A 22,582-nucleotide genomic window follows, 5' to 3' on the forward strand; every position below is an offset into this window, starting at 1 on the left:
TCTGCATAAACAAGATTTTAATGATCATATAATGTGCTCTTCTTTACTTATTCATTCCTTGCTATTAGCTTTTCGGGTTGTTTGCATTGTTTTCACGCCTAAGTAGTGAATCAGTTGAGTTCCAAAGGAGGAGTTTCAACTATGTGTGAAACAAGTTCTCCGATTCCCCGGGAAGGTTTCTGAAGGATCGCTCTGATTTGAATGTATGAGGTTTATCATGTCGGTTTAAAAAAATCATCTCATCCTGCAGTGTCATATTTCACATGCTCGAGGAGCTCTTAATAAATTTACAGGAGGCCCCTGGAAGAGGAATTCTTGGAATTTGATTTTTATCTCCATCTGACTGCCCCAGAATCTACCTCTTCAATCTCCCTGAACGTGCTCTGTTGCTCCCAGAGGACAGGGCCGGGGAGAGAGGCATCTTTCCCTGCGATTGGCCAGGGCTGCTCCTGCCAAGGCCTCAGCTGACCCCGGAAGGGCCCCAGGTCTAGTTGTCACTGGGTTTTCAGAAGGCTCTTCAAGGCCACAGACATCTGTTAGACATGACCCAAGACAAAGACAGCTGGGAAAACTCACAAGGAAGGAAATCCCACTGTGAAAGGAGGTCCTCTGAGAGCCAGAGTTAACCATTGTTCAGTTACAAAAGGCTCAAGTTGAAAGCCACTGCTGATTCCGGGGTCAGTCTCTTGGCCTGTGGCAGCGTCCTAGTGGGGAGGGACACAGCAGCGCCTTGTCCCCGGGACTGGCTGCCAGTGGCGGATGGAGCAGCTGAGGGGCTGTTGCCAAGAGCCGGGGCTCTGTCTGGAGAGGGCCTGGCCCCCGAGGAGACCACACGACAGGCATGGACAATGGGCCATTAGCTCTCTGTGGCTTCTCCCTCCCAGTGCTGGCATTTACCCCGCGTCCCACGCTCCCCATCCAGAGTTCCCGGCAAACCGGAGCAAGTGGCAGGGAAGCCCTCCCCGGGCTGGACGAGCGGGTGCTGAGTCCGGCGGCTCTAATCCACCCCCTGGCCCTGCACCGTAAGGCCCAGAGGAAGGAGAACAAGGTCTGAATGTACATGCACCGTTTGAAACTAGGTGTCGCTCCCATGGCCCGACGCCACGTCACCGCCTCTAGCGGACGCTTGCGGTCCACACGCAGAGCCACTCTGCAGGGAGAGGACGAGCGCGAGGGAAAGACAAACAGGTGGTGTAGGAGCATCAGAAAGAAAAACCAACTCCAAGCTGCCCTCTGCAGCCTTCTCGTCACGGTTTCTGCAGCTCCTCAGAAACCCTCCCCGACAGGTGCTACAGGCCCTGAAGCGGGCCACTGGGGCGGAGGGGCAGGCCCGGGGGTTGGCACGGTCGGGGGTCCAGGGAGCGCTGGTCAGGACTAGAGCCGGGAATGACCTCACGCTGCATGGGCCCAGCCTGACACTTTCTTATTTTCACTCAGGGCTGGGAGGGGAAGGTTCCTAAAACAAAACAGATCAAAGAAACTCCTAAGAGTTGAGCGAAATCGAATTAAGACAAAACTAACGCGCAAACGTTCCCTCTCCCACCACAGGTGGAATTCTAGGCCTCGAGTATCTTAACAGCGCCTCAGTTAAAGACGCACCTGAAGGACATTGTAGGAAGAGTCTGGTTTGCAGGCTGAAGACCTGACGTAAAGGCAGCTCACTAATGCCGGCTTCCCCGCCGCCTTGGCTGGGGGCCGACGTGCACCACGAGGGTGAGGGCCAGAGCTGGCCATCTAGAACGCAGTAAACTGCAGAAACATAAAGGGCATTTAGCATGGCAGAGTCTCGGCAAGTGTCCTGATACACAGGGCTGGTATATGGAAAGCATGGTCTGCTGAAGCTTCATCTGTTATTAAAATAAGGACACTCAGGGCGCCTGCGTGGCTCAGTGGGTTAAGCCTTTGCCTTCAGCTTGGGTTGTGCTTCCAGAGTCCTGGGATGGAGCCCCCCATCATCGGGCTCTCTGCTCAGCAAGGAGCCTTTTTCTCCCTCTCGCACTCCCTCTGCTTGTGTTCCCTCTATTTTTTTTTTTTAAGATTTTATTTATTCATTTTACAGACAGAGATCACAAGTAGGCAGAGAGGCAGGCAGAGAGAGAGAGGAGGAAGCAGGCTCCCTGCTGAGCAGAGAGCCCGACGTGGGGCTCGATCCCAGGACCCCGGGATCATGATCCGAGCCGAAGGCAGAGGCTTTAACCCACTGAGCCACCCAGGTGCCCCTTGTGTTCCCTCTCTTGCTGTCTCTGTCAAATAAAATCTTTAAAAAAGATAAATAAATAAATCGAGGCACCTGGGTGGATCAGTTGGTTAAGCATCTGCATTCGGCTTGGATCATGATCCCGGGCTCCTGGGATCGAGCCCTGCATCGGGGGGTCCTGGCTCGGTGGGGAGCCTCCTTCTCCCTCTCCCTGCTGCTCTGCCTAACTTGTGATCCCTCTCTCTCTCTTTCTCCCCGTGTCAAATAAATACATTAAAAAAAATCTTTAGGGGTGCCTGGGTGGCTCAGTGGGTTAAAGCCTCTGCATTCAGCTCAGGTCATGATCTCCGGGTCCTGGGATCGAGCCCTGCGTTGGGCTCTCTGCTTAGCAGGGAGCCTGCTTCCCTTCCTTCCTCTCTGCCTGCTGCTCTGCCTACTTGTGATCTCTGTCTGTCAAATAAATAAATAAAATCTTCAAAAAATCTTTAAAAATAAATAAAATAAAATAAAATAATGACACGCTTCCATACCAATGGGAAAGGGCTACTGCTCCAAACCCTCCTGCTACTCCTCTTTCCCCCACACCTCACTCCCCTCCAGCCAGCCACTGCTGAAAATCAAGAGTGGGCCTCTCCAGGGGCAAACCTGCCCAGTTCATAGTGATTATCGCATACAAACCCCACCCCTGTGTGTCCCTCCAGCCACAGAGGGCTGAGACAATAGCTCTTAGAACGTGCCCAATGCCAAGGTGCCAGAGGCATTCTCCCAAGGCACCCTCCAGAAATGCAGCCCCACAGGGTACCATCCAGATCTTTTCGTGTATCAACTCTATGCTTACATATGTCCTTAATGGCAGGATTTTCCCATTTAAGACTTTCCCATTTAAGACTTCACCAAGGTGCAAGTAATTGTGTTACGCTTTTTGTTGTGTAAAGAAAAGTCTAGGGTAGAGGACATTCAAGTAACTAAGAAATGGCAGGCTAAGTATTAGCTTACCATTAGCTTGTGGAGCCAAGACTCTGAGAGCCTTCAGACCCACAGGGAAGAACTAGGTCTTCCATGAAGGGGCCTTGTGAAAAATTTCTCTTTCTCTGTTGTCTTCAATTGGTATTAAATCTCTGAGTCCGGGTTCTTTGATCAAAGGAAGTATGGGAGAAACAATGTTTCCGTATACATGGGCCACGCTAGATGCTACATGCATCCCATACAATCCTCATGGTCTCTGACCCTGGGTTACTGACCCCTTCTATGCACATGGAAACTGAGGCTTAGAAAAATTAAGTAATTTACTCAGGAGCTTAGAAGTAAAAGGTGGCAAAGACAAATTTGGAAGCCAGGGCTGGGTAACTGAAAAGCCCCATTTGAACCACCGTCCACCTAATACTGTCTCCTTTGTCACCGGCATACAGTTCACCCATGCTGTTCCTATATCACGAAGTTACACAGCTACTGAGTTTGAAAGGGGAAAAAAAAACTTGTGAGAAGTGCGATGTCGAAAAGAGTAGGAGTTTGAGGAGAAAGTCAATGGTCACCCTCCAGAGAGAAGCTGGTCTTCCCAAGCGTCAGGAAGGCTCCTTTTCCAGATGCGATCTGGCCACACTCCATTCACCTGCTGGAGAAGCTCCATCCCCATTGGCCAGATGGACTCCATCTCCTCTAAACTGCTTGTCTCGTGTCAATCATCACGTTCTTCTTACAACCCATTACTGATCTGTACTTAGGTTTTCTTCCCCTGCTGGACAGTAACCTCATTCAAATCAGGATCCGTGAATAATCTTTCTTTTCCCCCTGCATCTCATCCACGTTACGCACAGCATTCACATCAGATGAATGAATGAATGAGTGTGGGAGATGATCTTCTCTCTTTCACACTCTACGCAGGTTGCACGCAACACAACACAGCAGATCCCAAGAAAGCAGTTGAATGAAGGCGTGCCTGAGTGTGGGGGCACCGAGCTGGTTCATGACGTGCAGGGGTTCACATTAAATGGCAGCACCCATAGGGACATCACTCAGAAGCCAACGCACGTAGAAATATGAGGGAAGCACTGGCTCAATTTTAATCGGAAGCCTAGCCTGAAAGCAGCATCTTTCTGTTCTTAGGTTGACTTTCTGGAAAGCAGGACGCCCCTGCAGGCCCCATGCAACACCCTACATTGTAAGCAAGAAGTCCTCCTAGGGCTGCGCCAAGATCGCCGAGGGGGCCTCGACCACACCGCAGCCAACTGGGATTAGCGTTTCTTGAAAGTCCTTCATTTCCATCATTATTTGTGATGGAATCAGACAGACTGCCCCTGAAGTACTTACTTCAGATGGGAAGTTCTCAGAGTGTGTCCTTAGATAGAACTCTAAGGGAGGTGCCCTGGGCGCCTGAGCTGCCAGCTCGTCTCAACTCTTAGGGGAGCCTTGTTTTCCAGGTTTCGCATCGTCATCCTTGTTTGCATTTGTTTTCATCTTCCATTGGATAGGAACTTGTTACTTTAAAAAAAAAAAAGATTTTATTTATTTATTTATTTATTTGAGAGTGTGCAAACATGTGGGGGTGGGGAAGGAGCAGGGAGGGGGAGGAGAGAAATCTCAGGCAGACTCCGTGCTGAGCAAGGAGCCCTGCGAAGGGCTGGATCTCACGACTCGGAGATCCTGATCTGAGCCGAAACCAAGAGTGGGACAACTAACGACAGAGCCACCCAAATGCCCCAGAACTTATTCCTCTTTCCAAAGAAGCGGATTCAGGGCGCCTGGGTGGCTCAGTGGGTTGGGCCTCTGCCGGCGGCTCAGGTCATGATCTCAGGATCCTGGGATCGAGCCCCGCATCGGACTCTCTGCTCCGTGGGAAGCCTGCTTCTCTGTCTCTCTCTGCCTGCCTCTCTGCCAACTTGTGGTCTCTCTCTGTCAAATAAATAAATAAAATCTTTAAAAAAAATAAAAAATAAAAAGCGGATTCAAATCAAATGATCAGTCTTTTTTTTTCCCCCTTCAAATTTTTTTTTTAAAGATTTTCTTTATTTATTTGACAGAGATCACAAGTAGGCAGAGAGGCAGGCAGAGAGAGAGAGGAGGAAGCAGGCTCCCCACTGAGCACCCCGTTGCGGGGCTCGATCCCAGGACCCTGAGATCATGACCTGAGCCGAAGGCAGAGGCTTTAACCCACTGAGCCACCCAGGTGCCCCTCCCCCTTCAAATTTTATTTAAATTCTAGTTAACCTGCAGTGTTGTATTGGTTTCAGGAGTAGAATTTAGTGATTCATCACTTGCACACAATACCCACTGCTCATCCCAACAAGTGCCCTCCTCCATCCCATCACCCTTTAGCCCATCCCCTGCCCACCTCCCTCCATCTACCCTCAGTTTGTTCTCTATCATTAATTCAGAGTCTAATGGTTTTGTGTGCCTGAGTGGTTCAGTCAATTAAGCCTCGTCTCTTGGCTTCAGCTCAGGTCATGATCTCAGGGTCATGGGATCAGTGGGGAGGTCTGCTGGAGATTCTCTTTCCCTCTCTCTCTGCTCCTCCCCCTGCTCTCTCTCTCTCTCCCTCTCTAAAATTAAAAAAAAAAAAGTCTCATGGTTTGCTTCCCTCCCTCAAATGATCACCCTTAATATGGCAACATTTGTTATTTCATTAAGTGAGCTCCTCTGAACACAGTCCTCACCTACGGATATTTTTTTTTTTTTTAAGATTTTATTTATTTATTTGACAGAGAGAGATCACAAGTAGAGAGAGAGGCAGGTGGAGAGAGAGGAGGGAGCAGGCTCCCTGCTGAGCAGAGAGCCCGATGCGGGACTCGATCCCAGGACCCCGAGATCATGACCTGAGCCGAAGGCAGCGGCTTAACCCACTGAGCCACCCAGGCGCCCCTCACCTACGGATATTTGAAAAATAAAGTTTACCAAGTCACTTACAATATTTAAGTCAAATGGATGTTAGTTGGTCTACACCAGTCACAGAGACGTGTCCCAAAATATAGAACCCAGAGCAGAAACTCTTACCTTGCTAAGAGCTCTTACCTCTTACCTTGAAACTATTTTGCTGCAAGATAGGAGAACAGATCTGTTTTATTTCACAAGAGCAATGCTTAATGCAAACTTAATTTTACCTAATTTGAGGATCACGTGATGGTTATAGCAACACTAGTTTCTTTATTTCTACCTTCATGCTTTAAAAAAAAATTATTTATTTGAAAGAAACTTAACCAACTGAGCCACCTAGTTGCCCATCATGTCTTTAAAAAATAATAATAATAATTAAGTAAGCTTTATCCCCAATGTGGGGCTTGACCTCATGACCCCGAGATTGAGTCACATGTTCTACTGACAAGGCCAACCAGGTATCCCTCTACCTTCAGGTCCTACATCCAGAGAGAATGACCTTTTACAATGTGAGTGACCCTGTGCATCTACTAGTCACACGAAAGATTGTCCTATTTGTCATCTGCAAGGCCAGCCCAAGGACAGTCTCAGACATTTTAAGGAGTTAGAATGGCTCCTAAGTGTTGCCCTAAGTTTGGCTGAGATGGCCAGGCCCTTATACCCCTGGATCAATGAGGCTCCCCAGGCAGGGGCATGACTGCTTCTGGCAATGGAGACATTCCCTGAAGAGGGTGACAGCTGAAGGCAGCCTGCTGTCACTGTCCCCAGCAGCTGAGGCAACCAATCTGTCATCGAAGGAGATCTGGATGGCCAACACAGAGCCCACCACAAATACACCGTCCAGTTGAGAGATACTCACAAGTACATAGGAAATCATAATGCACTGTGATCAGAATGGCACAGGGTTAGATACAGGGCCTCTGCAGTCATCAAACTGACTTATTGTACACAGTTTGGGGATGAGGGATGCTCCTCTGGGGAAAATCTCGTGGTGCTGAGCTGTGACAGGTGTGATGCTGCTAAGTGACGCAAGAGGGAAGTGTATAGGCAAAGGGCCAGAGCACAAGTAGCTCAGGGCAACAGGGAAAGACAAGGTTACAGAGGAAAAAAGGGCCAGATCTCATCGCCCTAACTGAAGAAGATTAAGACTAGCAGTAGAGAGCCACAGAAGGATCCTAAGCAAGACAGTGGCATAATTAGAAGTGTAGTTCAAGATACTGAGATACACGCAGTGTAGAGAATAAAGAGGAGGGGGTAGCTCTAGGGGAAGCCTAACAATGTGGAATGTTGTGGTAACCCAGGTAGGAGAGAATGGTGACCAGGAGGGATGGAAGGATGGGCACAGAGCCAAGAGATATTCAGGTGGGAAAATCAGGAGAATCAGATGATGGACTGGAAGTAGGAGGTATAGACAAGGAAACCAGTCAGGGTGATGGCCAGATTTCTGGATGGATGACCATGGCATTTACTGAGATGCGTAGATTTGGGGGAAAGGTGTAGGGAAGCAGAATGACTTGAGCTATGGATATGTTGAGTTGATGTTCAGGAGGATGTCCATCAAGCAGCTGCCCCATGGGTGTGGAGATCAGGAGTGATCACTGCACTAAAGACACACTAAAGAGGAGTCATCTGTACCCCTGGGGGAATAGAGGTCCTGGGAGCAGACGGAGGCTCCTGCAGAATTCCGTGAACAGTGAGAAGAGACAGCGGCCTGGAGTTACCAGAACTACAAGCAGCATTGCAGTTTAAGGAATGGTTGTATGGAGAGGTGCCTCAAAGAACAGCCTGAGAAAACTTGGGTTGTTAGTGGGAAAAGCAAGAAATTACAGGCGAACGCAAACCAAGAGAAGCGAGTGATAATAAAGGAAGATTGGTGAACTGTACTGGGGAGCTCAACAAAAGTTTCTGGTTTTCCCTAAACGCATTCTGAACTGATAAGAGATAAATAAGTATGAACTTGAAGCCTACCACCTTCCTTATTGATCAAGCTGACAGCCAGCCCTGTGGCTTCCGAGTGTGGTCGTTGTGAACTATCCCCAGTACTGAAACTTTGACTCCCAAGTGGCCTGGGCACAGCAGTACTGAGCCCCGTGGGCCTCCTCATTCAGGTGTAGACGAGGAACAGGGCACAATGCCAGCCTCTGGCAGCAAGTGCTCCCAAGAGAAAAACAGGGAGCAGCAAGACTGGACCTGCCCAGTTCCCATCTCGAAGTCACCAGTCAGGTAGGTCCACCCGAATGGAAGGAAATCCTGGGACTGGGGAACACATGGCCGCTTGCCCCTCCCATTCACACCCATACAGTTGAGGACTGGAAAATGTCTGTTGGGTGATAAGCTGGTGACAGTGGGCTCTGTGGGCGTGGTGGGGAGGAAAAGCCAACTGCAGCAGTGCAGGGCTGGAACAGCAGGTGAGGAAGATGCCAACAATGGAGTCCTTTAGGGTGGGCTAGTGTTGACAGGGTTCGGTTTCATCACATTGGAACATTTTAGGGTAACAAGCTTGAGGAGCTGAAATACGATCTTGATGAACTTCCCAGGGAAAGACAGAAGAAATAAAGCACAAAATACGTTTCGTGAGATTTGCAGCCAGTACACTACCAGGGAGACTCGACCGGTGGGGGTCAGATCAGGGAATGCCAATGACAAGCTGGGAAAGACCATTGATATTCAGGGCATGTGTCTTTTTTCTCAAGCTTATTCACTGAGCCAGGTTCACAAAATGGAGGAAAAGGATACAGAGCTTTTCGGAAAACTTTTTTTTTTTTTTTTAAATGATCTCTATACCCAACATGGGTCCTGAGCTCAACACTGAGATCAAGAGTTTTATGCTCTACCAACCGAGCCAGCCAGGCAACCTTTTTCAACTAAACAAACCAAGAAAGTACCACTAAACTGAATTAAGAGCATATATTATTCAAAAAGCTGTGCTTCTAAACAGACCCCAAGTTTCAGTGGCTTAGCAAAAGTAAATGTATGACTCCCTCACGTTCTACCTGCTCTATCACAGCTCAGATGGGTCTGTTCCATCTCGTACCTTCACCAGGAGGAGAAGGACCTGTGGCCCCCAAGGCTGATGTGAATGGGGAACAGAGAACGGAAGTTCACAAATGGGGGCGTCCTTATCTCACTGGACAGAATAGAGTCACGTGGCCCCATCCAACAGCACGGAAGTCTGGGAATTAGAGTCTGGGGGCCTCTGAAGCAGGGAAAAGTGGACACTGGGGAGTTCTAGCAGAATCCATCACAGAATGAGACCCTTACATCAGTAAGGTGCTTCCTCACTGGCCTTGAAGAAAGGCACAAATGTTTAAGTTAAGGAAAGATAAATATCACTGAAATGGACATCACGGTCCATAGCATAAAATCATTAGAGACACAATACCTAGCAGGGAGTGCGGTTTCATAAATATCTATGGAAAAATTCAGTTGGTGCCTACTAAATCCGGAAATGTAAGATGCAGAAGACAAAAGGCTTTTCTCCCAAAGGCTGAAAATGTTCTGGTTTTGCTCTCTTACTCAAGTTTTCCCACATCCTATATTTTTGGCTGCTGGCTTGGAGGCCATCAACAAGGGCAAGGAAAGGAGGGAAGCTTAGGAAAGGAGAGGGGTTGGGCTGGGTGAAAACCAGCCATGAAGAAGTCTTGCTTTGCTCTTTCCTTTCTTTTCCAAGGGGATGTGGCTTACAGGGATGCTGGACCATGCTGGGGTGGCTTCCCTGGTCCTGGAGAGGGCCTCCAGGACTCCTCAGACCTTGGTGCCTGCTCATGTGGGGAACCTCTTTAAAAGATTCAGCTGCACAATTGGAGAAAAGGTTTAAATTGTCTTGTGGGAGGCAGGAGCTTGACTAACATTCCTACTTAAAAAATAAGTGACAAAATATCCAGTTTTGCAATTCATTATTTCATTGGGCATGTTTTGAACATTTACTGAATGTGGGAAGCAGTGTAGCAGATGCGGTGAAGGACACAGCGTATGGAAGGACTGGGCTGAGCTCGAGGAGCTAGTGGGAAAGACAGTCATTTAAACGTCTCATTGGGTTATAAGGAGAAGTAACTATAGATAGATTGGTGTTGGTGAGAGGTGCTTGGCCCAGGCCATCAAGAGCAAAGGTCTGTGGTGAGTGCGGGTTTAGTAGAAGACTCTGGAATGGTGTGTCGTCTCTGGATGTAGCCCTCCAGACCCATACAGATAAATAGTTGAGGTCATGGCGCTCCAAGAAGCCTTCCTGCCCAGATCCTACACCAGGCATGGATATGGGGATTTTGGCCCTGGGACACCGTCAGACCTTCTTGGAGCAGGATCCTTAATATGTGAATTTGAAATAAAGGCTCCAGGAGATTCTGAGGTTTGGGACCCCAACCTGGTAGGTCTTTAATGTCCTACGAAGAGTCTGAAGAGTGTTCTAAAGGGCAGAGAATGACTTGGAGTTTTGCAGAAGTGGGGGGGCACCATCCGCTTTTGCTTCAAGAAGATCAATGGGATTATGGTCAAAGGAGCAATGTTAGGGGAGACACGGAAGCGTGGAGAAGGTCCAGAGGAAGAACCCAGAGACAGGTGCCTCCTCCCTCAGTCATTCTGCCCCCTGCGACACACCCCCTCTGCCCCTAGAGACCAATCATGTTCCATTATTGTGTATGTTCAGCTTTCACTGGCTTGTTGAACTCACCACTATCACAGAGTCTCAAGTTCTTGCAAAGCAGCAAAGCTCCCTGCCCCAAGCACAGGGAGGAGTTCCAGAGGATCTCACTGATGTGTGTCCCCTATCATTGAGTTCCGGCAGGCCCTGCCCCTGTCCTATGCATCCCACCTGGTGCCACTGTCCCTCTTGAAGCTCCACCTCTGAAGTCACCAGCCAGAGCCCTGGAAGGCCAGGGCCAGAAGAATGTGGCCTGCAGCCGAATGAAGAGGGTTGACCATCGTCCTCTGGCCTGAACCAGTCCTGTAGCCACCTGCTACCTGAATTCTCACGTGTAACAGATTTGCTCACCAGAGCCTTCAGTTTTTGCTTTGGTCAGACTTGGGAGCCAGATTTGCATCCAGGAGGCTGGACTGAAGCCCATTCTCTGAATTTTCACTCTCTGCCTACAGTTTTGCTCCCAGTTCAAGCTCCTTACGCCTGGATCCTTCTCCCCTGCAGATGAGTTCTGGCACCCAAGGCTCCTTGGACAAGCTCTACCAACAGGCCACTCCCCCGCATGTAGAAATACCCAAGCTGTGCATACAGCTCCTCTCCCTTCCCTGGCGGTTGCTTAAAGATGAAAGATTCCCAGTGGTTCACCGGTTAGACCTGGATGGGGCTAAGCACTCCATCTGCTGAAATCCAGGTTATGAGACTATGTCACACAGATACAACATTTCCCTTCTCAAGTCTCTCTAGTTTCTATTTGTAAAATGGGGGTGTTGGATTAGGTAATCGTTTTTGGCTGTAAGATTCTTAATTTGAGGACAAATTAGAAGGCTACTGCAAAAGACTGAAAGTACAATAATGAATGCATGGAAAGGAAGCATTGAAGATGACAAGGAGGTCATGTAATTGAATAATAATAATAGTTCATAATAATGATAATAATGACAACATTCACTGAGCCTTTCCAATGTGCAAGCTAGATATTTTCGGCAATTTACATGTATTATCTGACTGAGACCTCAAAACAACTGTACGATGTAGGAAATGCTATTATCCCCATTTTACAGATGAGGAAACTGAGGGTAAGCTTCTCATATTTCCACAGATACTGTAACTAATTTGGAATTTGAAACTGACTTGGATTACAGAGACATACTCTTAGTTACCATGCTACACAGCCTCTCAAAAAGGTTTATAAATATAGAAAGCACTGGAATCTTGAGAGAAGGTAGGTCTATGGCATAAAAGATTATGAAGGAATGGAATTGTACTGGAGTCAGTCTCTCTCTTACAATTCAGTCTGATTGTTTGTCTATCTAATTATATGTCGTCTAATCACCTACTTATCCACCCACCCATCCATCCATCCATCCATTTAACCAACCTTCTTCAGAAGAGAACTTTAAAAGAGAAGCAAAAACTGTAAGAAGAATAAAAGCCGTGTAACAAGTAGATTATTGTAAAACTGAAGCAGATAAGGAGTCACTTAATTCTGAGCATCTCGACTTCCGAGGAATAAAAAGAAACACGGTGAGTTCCATCGTTTGCATTAGCTCATAAAAGGAAGCACAACCATCTGTCGGCAGAGACAAACTTTCCTACTACCAAATCCTAAAACAGCTAACACATGGGTCTTTATTTATTAAAGGGAAATTAAATAACATAAGGCTAGCATCTTCGAATGCAGGGGAGTCCCAATAAAGGCAGAGCATGTCATGTTAAATCTTCCTTATTTCTGTAGGATTCCAGAGTACAATAATCCAGACATACTCTGTATAGAGTGGCTTTGGAGTTCTGCTCTTGGGGTGTCCAGTGGTGTGTGACTCTCTGTCTCCCTGCCATTCCATACAGCTTCACCTTCACCTTATCATTGGCTTCTCCTTCATCCTGTCTCAGGAAACTAAATATAGAGGGATAGCAATTAGGTAATATCAGAGAGAGTGGAAGACACAGGAAGGTAAGAAAACCAGGGATCCCAGAAGATGTTCCCCAGGTGGGGACTGGGCAGGAGGGAAGTGGATGAAAGAGCATGGCTTATAAATGCCATGTCCCGCTACCTTGGAAAAATCCAGATAATAGGTTTCCATCAATAGGTTTGGTTCTTCTCCTTGGTTCTCTGAGGCTGTGAAAAGCTGGAACTCATTTTTCTTTACAGTGAGATGCTTCTAACTAGAGAACCCCCAGGGGATCTCAGGAAAAGGGTTTATTGTAGGAGCCCAGGGAAGGGGACAGGCACCTGTGCCAGAATAAGGGCAGTGGTCCAGGCTGGGTCCCCTCCCTCATCACTCCCTGCACTCCCCCGGCTGTCCAGATGCCCATTGCTTGGCTCCTGCCCCCATGTTTCCTAATTCCAGTGGGAATGAGTTCAGTCTGACTTGTCTGCAGATGTTTTCTTACCCCTCTGATGAAGAAAGGTAGGGATGGAGGAGGGAGCAAACGGACTACCTGGGAGAAGCAGTGACTGCATGTGGGGTCTTCCTGGGGAAGGGCGGCGCCTGAAGCAGGCGGACAACATTCCCTTCTCCAGTGCACTTGTCCAGGAGCCCACAGCTAGTGGGCGTTAGTGCTGCTACTGAGAACCCGTTCCTGTCGGCGCTGCTTTTCCTTCTGTGACCGTGTCTACTACAGAACACGCTCAACTACACTGCTTTTGAAAAGAAACCCAAGCCACTAACTGGGGTCCCTTGTTGCTTTGTGCAGTTTCTCTCTAAGAAGGGGTTTCCTTGTCTCTTCTCAGCTCTAGGTCGCTAAGTGCGGTGAGTGGGTGGGAGAAGGAAGGAAGGCATGGGCAGGCCCCTCAGCTTGTGAGGGAAGAAGTCCTCAAAGCATGGCTCCAGAATGCATGGATCAGTGCTGGCTGGGGCCTGTCACCCAGGGCTCCCCTGCTTTCCCTTCACAGGTGGGCATCTCTGTGCTTGGTGGGGGTCCCACATGCTCGCGCATCTTCCACAGCCTTCTCCCTCGGGGCTGACTGCCCCTGACTCCTAGGTTCTCTCCACTGCTGTCTCTACAACGCATTTTACAAATTTCTGCTGTATTTCCAAACCTCCTGATGAGTTCACATAACCTCCCACTTTCAACCTGAAAGCACTTAAGAGTCTTCTCATACAAGAATTCACATCTGCGATCTCATTCTGATTAGAAGGCAGAGTCCTTACAAAGCCCCTGTGAGATTTTACATGATGAGGCTCCTGTACTTTGCTGACTGGGTCTCCTATTCCCTGCCCCTCCCCCGGCCCGGCCACTTGACCCCAGTGCCTTCTCCCATATGCTTCATGCAGCTGAGAATACTGGGCTGCCTCAGGGCCTTTGCCTTTGCTCTTTCCTCTCCCTTAGCTCCCCATCCCCCAGACATCCACTCAATTCATTCTCTCATTCTGATCTTTGCTCAAGTGTCACATTGAATATGGCTCAGTGCCTCTTGTCCTAAACCTTCTCCCCATTTCCTGCTAATTCCTTTCCGTTGTGCTTCTTGTCATTGGACCACCATGCATTTTTCTTATTTGTGTGTTGTCTTTCAGGAGACAAGCTCTTTGAGGGCAAGCGTTTTTGCTTGTTTTGTCACTATAGCCTAAAAAAGTGTTTGTCTTATCATAGGGGTTCAATAAATGTTTACTGCATGAATAAACTGAGACCTCTAGAATAGCCCCAAACTGGACATGGAGTCTTTACCTGGCTTCCTGGGTGCAATGCGAGGCTTCCAGTGAATAAGTGATGACCCTAAAATATAGCTCTTGACCATCCCTGCAAATGAACGAGGTCCGAATTTTCTCAGGGTCTGCATTGACTGAAGCAAAAGGACCGGCTTTAGAAAAAAGCAAAGTACATGCTCTTCTTATTGGTGCCTCCCCCCACCCAACCCCTTTTCTTAAGTTTGTTTTTTTAGTATCCGCTACACATAACATGGGGCTCAAACTCACAAACGGAGATCAAGAGTTGCACAGTCTTCAATGGGGCCAGCCAGGCGCCCCTATTGGTGCCTTCCATTGCTTTTTTCCTTCTTTTATCCCTCATTACTCTGGCCAGCACTGGGCTAATCCACTAATCCTCTCTATAAGGCATTAAGTGATAAAGGTTTAAGGTGTTAGCACTCCCAGGAGTACTTATCCTTTAAAGAGAAATCTTCAAGACCAGAAGTTGGCTGGGATCAGAATCAGTAAATCTCACCTGTATATTTTGGGCTGGGGGCTCAATTTAGAATTCTTGGAGTGCCCGGCCAGACACAGAAAGACAGAAAGCAGTTATTAAGCAATGAGCCTGAAACATCGATCAATCTGAAGCCAAGGCAGCAAATACAGACACTGCCCCATCTTCTGTATACCCTTCTCATTTATAGATCAGTAATAATAAAACCTTGCGACTTTCAATTTTGAGCTTTTTCCAAAGCTGAGTCTGCCTTTAACTTTTCTTCCTGTATTTTTGGGCTTCCTTCCTAGCAGATCAAGATCTTCATCAACACCCATTCCAAATACAGGCAGGCAAAGACATGCGTGTATACACAGATGTGCACACACACACACACACACAATCTTTTGCCCCCATCTATCTCAAATCCTCCCAAATTCCATCCTGTTTCTTTTCCAGCTTATTCCATTGAATTCCCTCTTCCACCTCCCACAGTGCTCTCTCAACGACTGGAAAAATCCTGGAGTGAAGGTGCTCAAGGGACTCTTGCCAATCAATCCTCAAGGCCCGTCAGCAATTCCTGGGGCCCAATGCCTGTGAATATGGGTTTGGAGCAGGGTAAGGCTCTGGCTTGGCTCATTCTGGCTTAGTGAAAGTCCCTCCAAATCAAAAAAATCTGAGAAGCTGAGTTCATGTGTAGTCATTTGTGAGACAACTTAGCACAGCCTGGTTGTCTGTTGAATTAGAGGCCCTGGCCCGGTGAGTCTGGTTTCCCCCTTCCATTTGTTTCTTAATTTGCCTCAAGACAAACTGGGGTCTCTCTGGGCATTTCAAGTCACACTTCCATCCAGTGCTACCCACTGTACCGCATAAAAACTCAGCCTTTGGTCCCATTCCCTACTTACGTTTTACACACATCCCCTTCACAAACCATTCAGGTCTAAAGCTCCATGTATGTTTATGCTCTTTAGCTCAAATTTAGAGTTTGAGTTCCAACTCTGGCCAGAGGTCAAGCATCATATCTCAGGTTATCATCTGGACATTTCCATGGTATGCCCTCATTAATATTAATTAACCCCCCACAGCTAATCAAACTGGAACTCTCCACATTCCCCTGGGTTCTGTTCTTTTAAGCATCCATCAAATATTATCTATAAGATCAATGTATAAATTTCTCTCTAGAATTTTCTCTCAAAAATTTGGAGGACTGGATTAGCTTGTGTGTTTCCTAGGGCCACCATAACTATAAATCCCACAAACTGGGTGGCTTAAAACAATAGAAATGTATTAGAAATAGGGCTTCTTTGCTTGAGTTCTGGAGGTTAGAAGTCTGAACTCAAGTTGCCATCAGGGCCATGCTCCCTCTGAAACTTGTAGGGAAATCCTTCCTTGCCTTTCTCTTAGCTTCTGGTGGTTTGGTGACAACCTTTGGCGCTCCTTTCCCATCTTCCATCTCCATGTGCCACTGTCCCCATGTGTCCTCATATGGCTATTTTCTCATAAGGACAACAATCATATTGAATTTGGGGCTACCCTATTGCCATATGACTTCATCTTAACTACATCTATCTGCAATGACCCTATCTAAATACTGCCACATTTTAAGGTACCGAGGGCTAATATATCAATGTGTTCTGGGGGGGCACAAGTAAACCCCAAACAACTGATAAATAAATTAAGACATTAACCATGTATTAAAATAAATACCGATTATAAGAAGAAGGAAAAACTCACATGCATTTCTAAGAAAGAGCCAGTGATTTCAAGGACATGTTAGTCTTACGGGGCTGCTTGGACTGGGCACAAGATTCTCCAGGATGTAACTTTCGCCATCCTCTTCACCCTCCTCCATCTCCAGAGTTTCTTTGGTGGAAAAATGTGAGAAGCACTTGGCTCTCTTAGACGAGCTGTGGCTGGTCTATCTTTTAGGTGCTGGTTCGGGGGCACGAAACTGAACATGCAACTTAACTAACTCAGGGTCTTCTTTTTCTCTTGTGTTTCTATGTAACGAGGAGTCTGGGTGTGGGCAGCTCCCCGAGTCATCTGTTCCATGTGCTTCTGTCCTCATGTTCACCCTCTCAGAGTCACATGGTGGCCTCTTCACCTCTAGCATCTCATCTGTGTTCCAGAGAGGACGAGGCCCAAAGGGTGTGCATACGCTGGATCTAAGCTCCTTCTTGTGAGCCCAGCCCAGTCCTCTGCACTTACACCTCATTGGCCAGCACCCTGTCACAAAACCACTGTAGCTGGGAAGTGGGGTTTTTCAGCAAGCCCGATGGGTTCCGGTAAGTAGAAAAGATGGTGAGTAGGTAACTTGCAGGGTCTGCCCAGCTGGCTTTCTCCATGTCTTTGCTTCACACCTTTGTGCCTCAGTTCTAGGCACATGGGAGACATGCTGATGCTTGCACGCTGGCTGCAAAGGAGCTCTTCATCTCGCGGGCAAGACATTAAACATGAGTGATGTCAATAATATAATGCAGCATGTGCTCGAAGGCCAGCATGCCTGGGACTGCAGAATAGAGAGAAGGGAGAGATGAATTTGAGTGCTTGAAGTAGGAGCTTCTTGAAAGGAGGTGAAATTCGAGCTGAATTTTGAAGGTTGGGTAGGATCAACAACAGCTGTCATGAAACCCTGTTTAGATCCCCCTACACACACTCAGATGGCAGAAGGGAAAAACCTGTGCGCAGCCTCTTACTGCAAGCTGAATGAGTCTTCATGCATGTCCCATACTCAAGTCACAGGTCTTCTGTACCCTTCTCTTGGGAATGGCTCTACCTGAGATGGAGTTGGTGGATACCTGGAGCTCAACCCTAGAGAGATCTTTTTGCCCAAATACATTCCCTCTCCACCCTAATTCCCCACACCCTTAGCGGTCAATGTCATGTAGGCACATTCCCTGTCAGGCCAACTTCCAACATCCAGAGTTTGCCTCCACCCAAGAACCCTCCAACAGAATTAGCTTTTTCCAATTGTTCTTTCAAGGGTACCAGCACTGAGGTATTGCTGATCCTTCTGTGGCTGCATGATTTCCAATCTGCCTCCCTCCCCAGTGGTTTTTATTTTTCCGAATTTTTTACCTTCCCCCACCATTTAGGTGGGGGTGGAGGGGTGGTGTCTCTGTATTCATTACCTTCAGGGGAGGGTTACTATGAGTGGAATGCAAAGGAAAAGAAAGAAATCAGCACTTGGCTTCTGAATTTCTAGGTACACTCTGGCACCCATAGGATAAGGAATCATCAGAAGTAAAGGGTTTTGAGTATTAAAATTGAGTTTCCTTACGAACATAAAGGTTATGCCAAAAACAATAGATTGGAGGAAAGCATGATTAAACTGGAGTGAGATTTACTCCTTCAGAGAAAATGATTCTGCAGTTTGGGGGGAGAGGAGATGGATAGCATTAGATCCTGATGTCTCTGAGAAAGGAAGTCTATGGCCAGGTAGGCTTGAGAGATCTGAGAGCAGAGAGGACTTGGCTCACTTTCTGGGGCAGAGTTGGAGGAGAAAATGGGTCTGAGCCCCACAGTGAGCACCTGAATGTTTTTCTGCATGGTTGGGAGTGTCTCAGGAGGGTGTGGATTGCCCGCAAATCTGGAGATGCCCCATGGTTAGGTGAGCAGCATACAACAGCAGAAGGCAGCAAGGTCATTGCAATGGCCCACAGTCTGGGCAGGAGTGTCAAAGAGAGGGAAAGAAATGGGATACCCTTCTGCCCTGGTGCCAGGATGAACCCATGCTGACCAAGGACCAGAGGCAACCTCCCTACCGAGCCCCATGCTATCACCAACACATCTGGGAGGTTGGTTGCTGCTTTTGTGGGAGGGCAGGAAGGGGAAAGCACTCAAATGACAAAGAACATTTCCAGAGATCAAGTTTTCCTTGAACTAGGATTAAGCTTCTGCCATGAAGAATGGGAGATGGAGACAAAAATCACCCCACAGAAAAATAGGGAAAAGAAATATTTGACAGCATGTGCAATTTGGACCTATTGCATTCTTCCTTTTTGAGATACTGCACATATAATACAAATATTTAAAAATAAATATTTTTTATTTTTCAATAAAATACGTGCCAGTGCCGACCCCGTGCCCTATTTTAAAATAGATTTAAATATACAGAAAAGTTGTGAAGATATTAGAGTTCCCCATACCCAACATTGAGTTTTCCTATATTATGCACAGTTAATAAATCATATTGGGATGTTACTAACTAAAGTTCATATACTCAAAATTTCTTAGTTTTTTTTTTTAAGGTTTTATTTATTTATCTGACAGAGAGAGATCACAAGTAGGCAGAGAGGCAGGCAGAGAGAGAGGGGGAAGCAGGTTCCCTGCTGAGCAGAGAGCCCGATGTGGGGCTCGATCCCAGGACCCCGGGATCATGACCTGAGCCGAAGGCAGAGGCTTTAACCCACTGAGCCACCCAGGCACCCAAAAATTTCTTAGTTTTTACCTAATTTATTCCTTCCTTCCTCCCTTCCTCCTTTCTTTCCTTCCTTCCTCTCTACCTTCTTTCCTTCCTTTTTTTTTTTGGTTCCAGGATCCCATCACAAATACTATATTGCATTTAGCTGTCCTGTTTCCTTGGGCTCCTCTTGACTGTGATGGTTTTCTGACTCTTCTTACTTTTGATGACCTCGACAGTTTGGGAAAATACTGGTTACCCAGCTTATAGAATATTCCTTAATTCAGATTTGTGTGATGTTTTTCTCACAACTAGACTGGGGTTTATATATTCTTGGAAGTTAGACCACAGAATTTAAGTGTCATTTTCTTCACATTGTATCAAGGCTACATACTACCATCCACACGGTTTCTCACTATTGACGTTAATCTTGATCATTGGCTAAATTAGTGTTTGTCAGGTTTCTCCACTGTAAGGTCACTTTCCCCTCTTTTCATGTTTTACTCTTGGGAAGGAAATCACTATGTACCGCCCAGCTTTAAGGACAGGAGAGTTCAATTACTAATCCCATTGAGGGTGGAGTATCTATGTAAATGATTTGAAATTCTTCACAGGAGAGTTGATCTCTCCGTTTATTTACTTATTTAATCATTTAGGTCAGTATGGACTTGTGGATATTTATATTATACTTTGGGTTACAATCAAGTTTTGTTTTATTTATTTTGTTGCTCAAATTGTTCCAGCTCTGGCCACTGGGAACTCCTTCAATTGGCTCCTGTTTCCCTTTGACAGACTCCTTCCTTGTTGTTGTTGATTAAAAAAATTTTTTTGACCACTTCCTTACCTTCTGGCAGAACAAGATGCTCCAGGCGCAGCTTGTAGATTCTCTGCTGCAGTCCATTTCCCCAAGGAGACCTCCTTTCACTGGAGAATGGTGTTAAAAACAGGAGCTCAGTGCCAGAGGCGTAGTCCTTGTTCCTGGAGGTTATTTCTAAGTCCACTCAGCTGACACAGCAAGGAAATTACATGCATGTGTACCAACCCACATATATACAGATATCTGCACGTCTTTTTATCTCTCCGTCTATACCAAGCTCATCATGGGTTCATAGAGGTAGCATAGATGTCTCCAACTATAACCCAGTACCACAGGGCTCATTCCAGCCTCCTCCTCTTGTTTACCTGTAACCACCCCCCACGGTGATAAACCTGCTGTCCACCATCCGCCTTTCACTTATCTAATTGTTCCTTTCCAGTATGCACTACAGTAGTTTCATCGTCCATTAAAAAAAAAAAAAAATCCACCTTTTTCTGTCTCTCCTGTTTTCCCCAGCATTGGCTCCTTTCACCTCTGACATCCATCCCTCCTGCTCCCTCCTCTTGTAGTCACGTCAGGAACGTTTTTACTGGATTCTGGTTTGACACAGAACTTCCATAAAGCTGGGTGTCACCCATTCTGTTTGCTTCGCTTTTCCCAGCCCCCATCACCTTCCTCTTTCTCAACGCTTTGGTGGATTAAGGATAGAGGAGCTGTAATATGGAATCTCATTTTACAGACGAGAAGACCTGTACCCCCAGGAGTTCCGAGGCTTGCCCCCACTCGCCTCTGGGACTGTTGCCAGGAGCTCTCTGTTCATTCATCAACTATTATGGAGCCCGCTCTACGTGCCAGTGCCGACCCCGTGCCCGAGTCACCCGTTTCTGCGGGCGAGATCGGTAACAAACAGCTCGAGCGCTCGGAGGACGGTGCTTGCTGCCGGAAAGGTCGGCCCCAGCTGGCGTGAACGTTCCTGCTCCTTCCAAAGGTTGGAGCTGCCCGGGCGGAGGACACTAAGTACTGCCGTGCCGTCACGCCGCCGCCCGCCGGCTCTCCGCGCGTCCGGCCGTCGGGCGCGGCCCCGCCCCTCCCGCCAGGCCCCGCCCACCCGCCGAGCCCACGCTCGGGCCCCTGACGATGTTCGCCGGAAATTCCCGAAGCCCCTCTTTTTTTTCCTTCCTCTCCTTTCCCTGCTCTCCCTTTTCCTTTCACCCGGGTTCCCTCGGCCGTGATTTTCCCCCTCCCCCTCCTTCCTTCCCCATTTGAAATCAAGATGGAGGCTCGCGGCTGCCGCCGGCGCCCGTGATCCCGAAGCTCCTGCCGGCCACGGCCCCCGCCCTTGCGACTGCGTGTCCCGCGCGGCGCGCGCTGCTGCCCGCGCTCCGGCCGGCGCCGCCGAGGCCGTGGCTCCGCGTCCCCGCCCCGCGGCCGGCTCGCGGCTACCGGGCGGAGTCCTCGTCTATGTGGGCGCGCTCCCCTGGCCGAGCCGCCGCCGCCGCCCGCTGCCGCCCCGGGGCTCTGCGTCCGCGCGCCGGGCGCGGGCAGCTGGGCGCTCGGCGCCGCCAGGCCCGACGCGGAGCGGGCGGCACGCGGCGCTAGGGGCGCGGGGCCCGAGCCGGGCGCGGCCGCGGGCGCCGCCGCAGCCATGAGCGGCAGCAGCGGCGGCGCCGCCGCCCCCGCCGCGTCCTCCGGCCCCGCCGCCACGGCCAGCGCGGCGGGCTCAGGCTGCGGGGGCGGCGCGGGCGAGGGGGCCGAGGAGGCTGCCAAGGACCTGGCCGACATCGCGGCCTTCTTCCGATCCGGTGAGTGCAGCTGTGGCGCTGCCCGCACTCTCGGCCAAGCCCGCCGCGGAGGCGCGGTCCGGGAGTCCCCGCGCGCCCGGTGCCCGCCCGTCCGTCGGGCCCGGCGCGCTCTGGCCCGGGCTCCTGCACCCCCACGCCCGGTCCCCGGGACCTACACCGGCGTGTCTGCTGCCCGCGCCGCCCCGCGGGTCGTGGCTCGGCCCGGACGCCGCCGACTCGCCCTTCCCTGCGCCCGCCCCTCGTTCCAGGGTGAAATCTAACCGTCTCCCGCCCCCGGCGGCCGCCGCTCTACGGGTTGGGGCGCCGGCTCTTTGTCTCTTTCGCGGGAGAGCCGAGGAATCGGCTGCGGGGACGGTGAGGGCGGAGGCCCCTGCCCGGGACTGGGGTGGCGGGGCTGGACCCGGAAAGCGGCTGTCGTCTGGGCCGGTCTCAGTGGCCGATTTGTGCCCGGCCCTTCCTCGGCCCCATTAGCAGCCGCGTTTCTTTGCTCCGTCCTCTAGCCTGTCACCTCCCCGGCCTCTGTCTACGCTTCTGTGAAACGGGGCAGCCATGGCACCCGCTGCCCAGGGAGTGGGGGGAGGTGAAGCGCGGCCGGCCGGGAGGTGGGTGAGCCATTGTCTCCGGGGGCGGCCCGGGTGGGACATCTGGGAACGCGGTGGCCCAGGGGGACGGCGCGCGGCGAGCCCTCCCGGGGCACTGCCTGGGTGGTTTGGAGGTGGAGGCAGTGCCAGGTGGCCCGGTGTCT

General features: G+C 49.2%; 1 long non-coding RNA gene across 1 annotated transcript; it reads right to left on the reverse strand.

Annotated features, from left to right (window-relative positions):
- Positions 1-1,229: 1,229 nt before the first annotated feature.
- Positions 1,230-21,634, reverse strand: LOC125100363 (uncharacterized). The gene is made up of 3 exons (XR_007127515.1): positions 20,063-21,634; positions 16,551-17,325; positions 1,230-1,456 (listed from the first exon to the last, which is right to left on the reverse strand). It is a non-coding gene; the product is annotated as an uncharacterized LOC125100363 (long non-coding RNA).
- Positions 21,635-22,582: the final 948 nt, after the last annotated feature.

Source organism: Lutra lutra, chromosome 5 (assembly GCF_902655055.1).
Source record: "Lutra lutra chromosome 5, mLutLut1.2, whole genome shotgun sequence".
Taxonomy (NCBI): domain Eukaryota; kingdom Metazoa; phylum Chordata; class Mammalia; order Carnivora; family Mustelidae; genus Lutra; species Lutra lutra.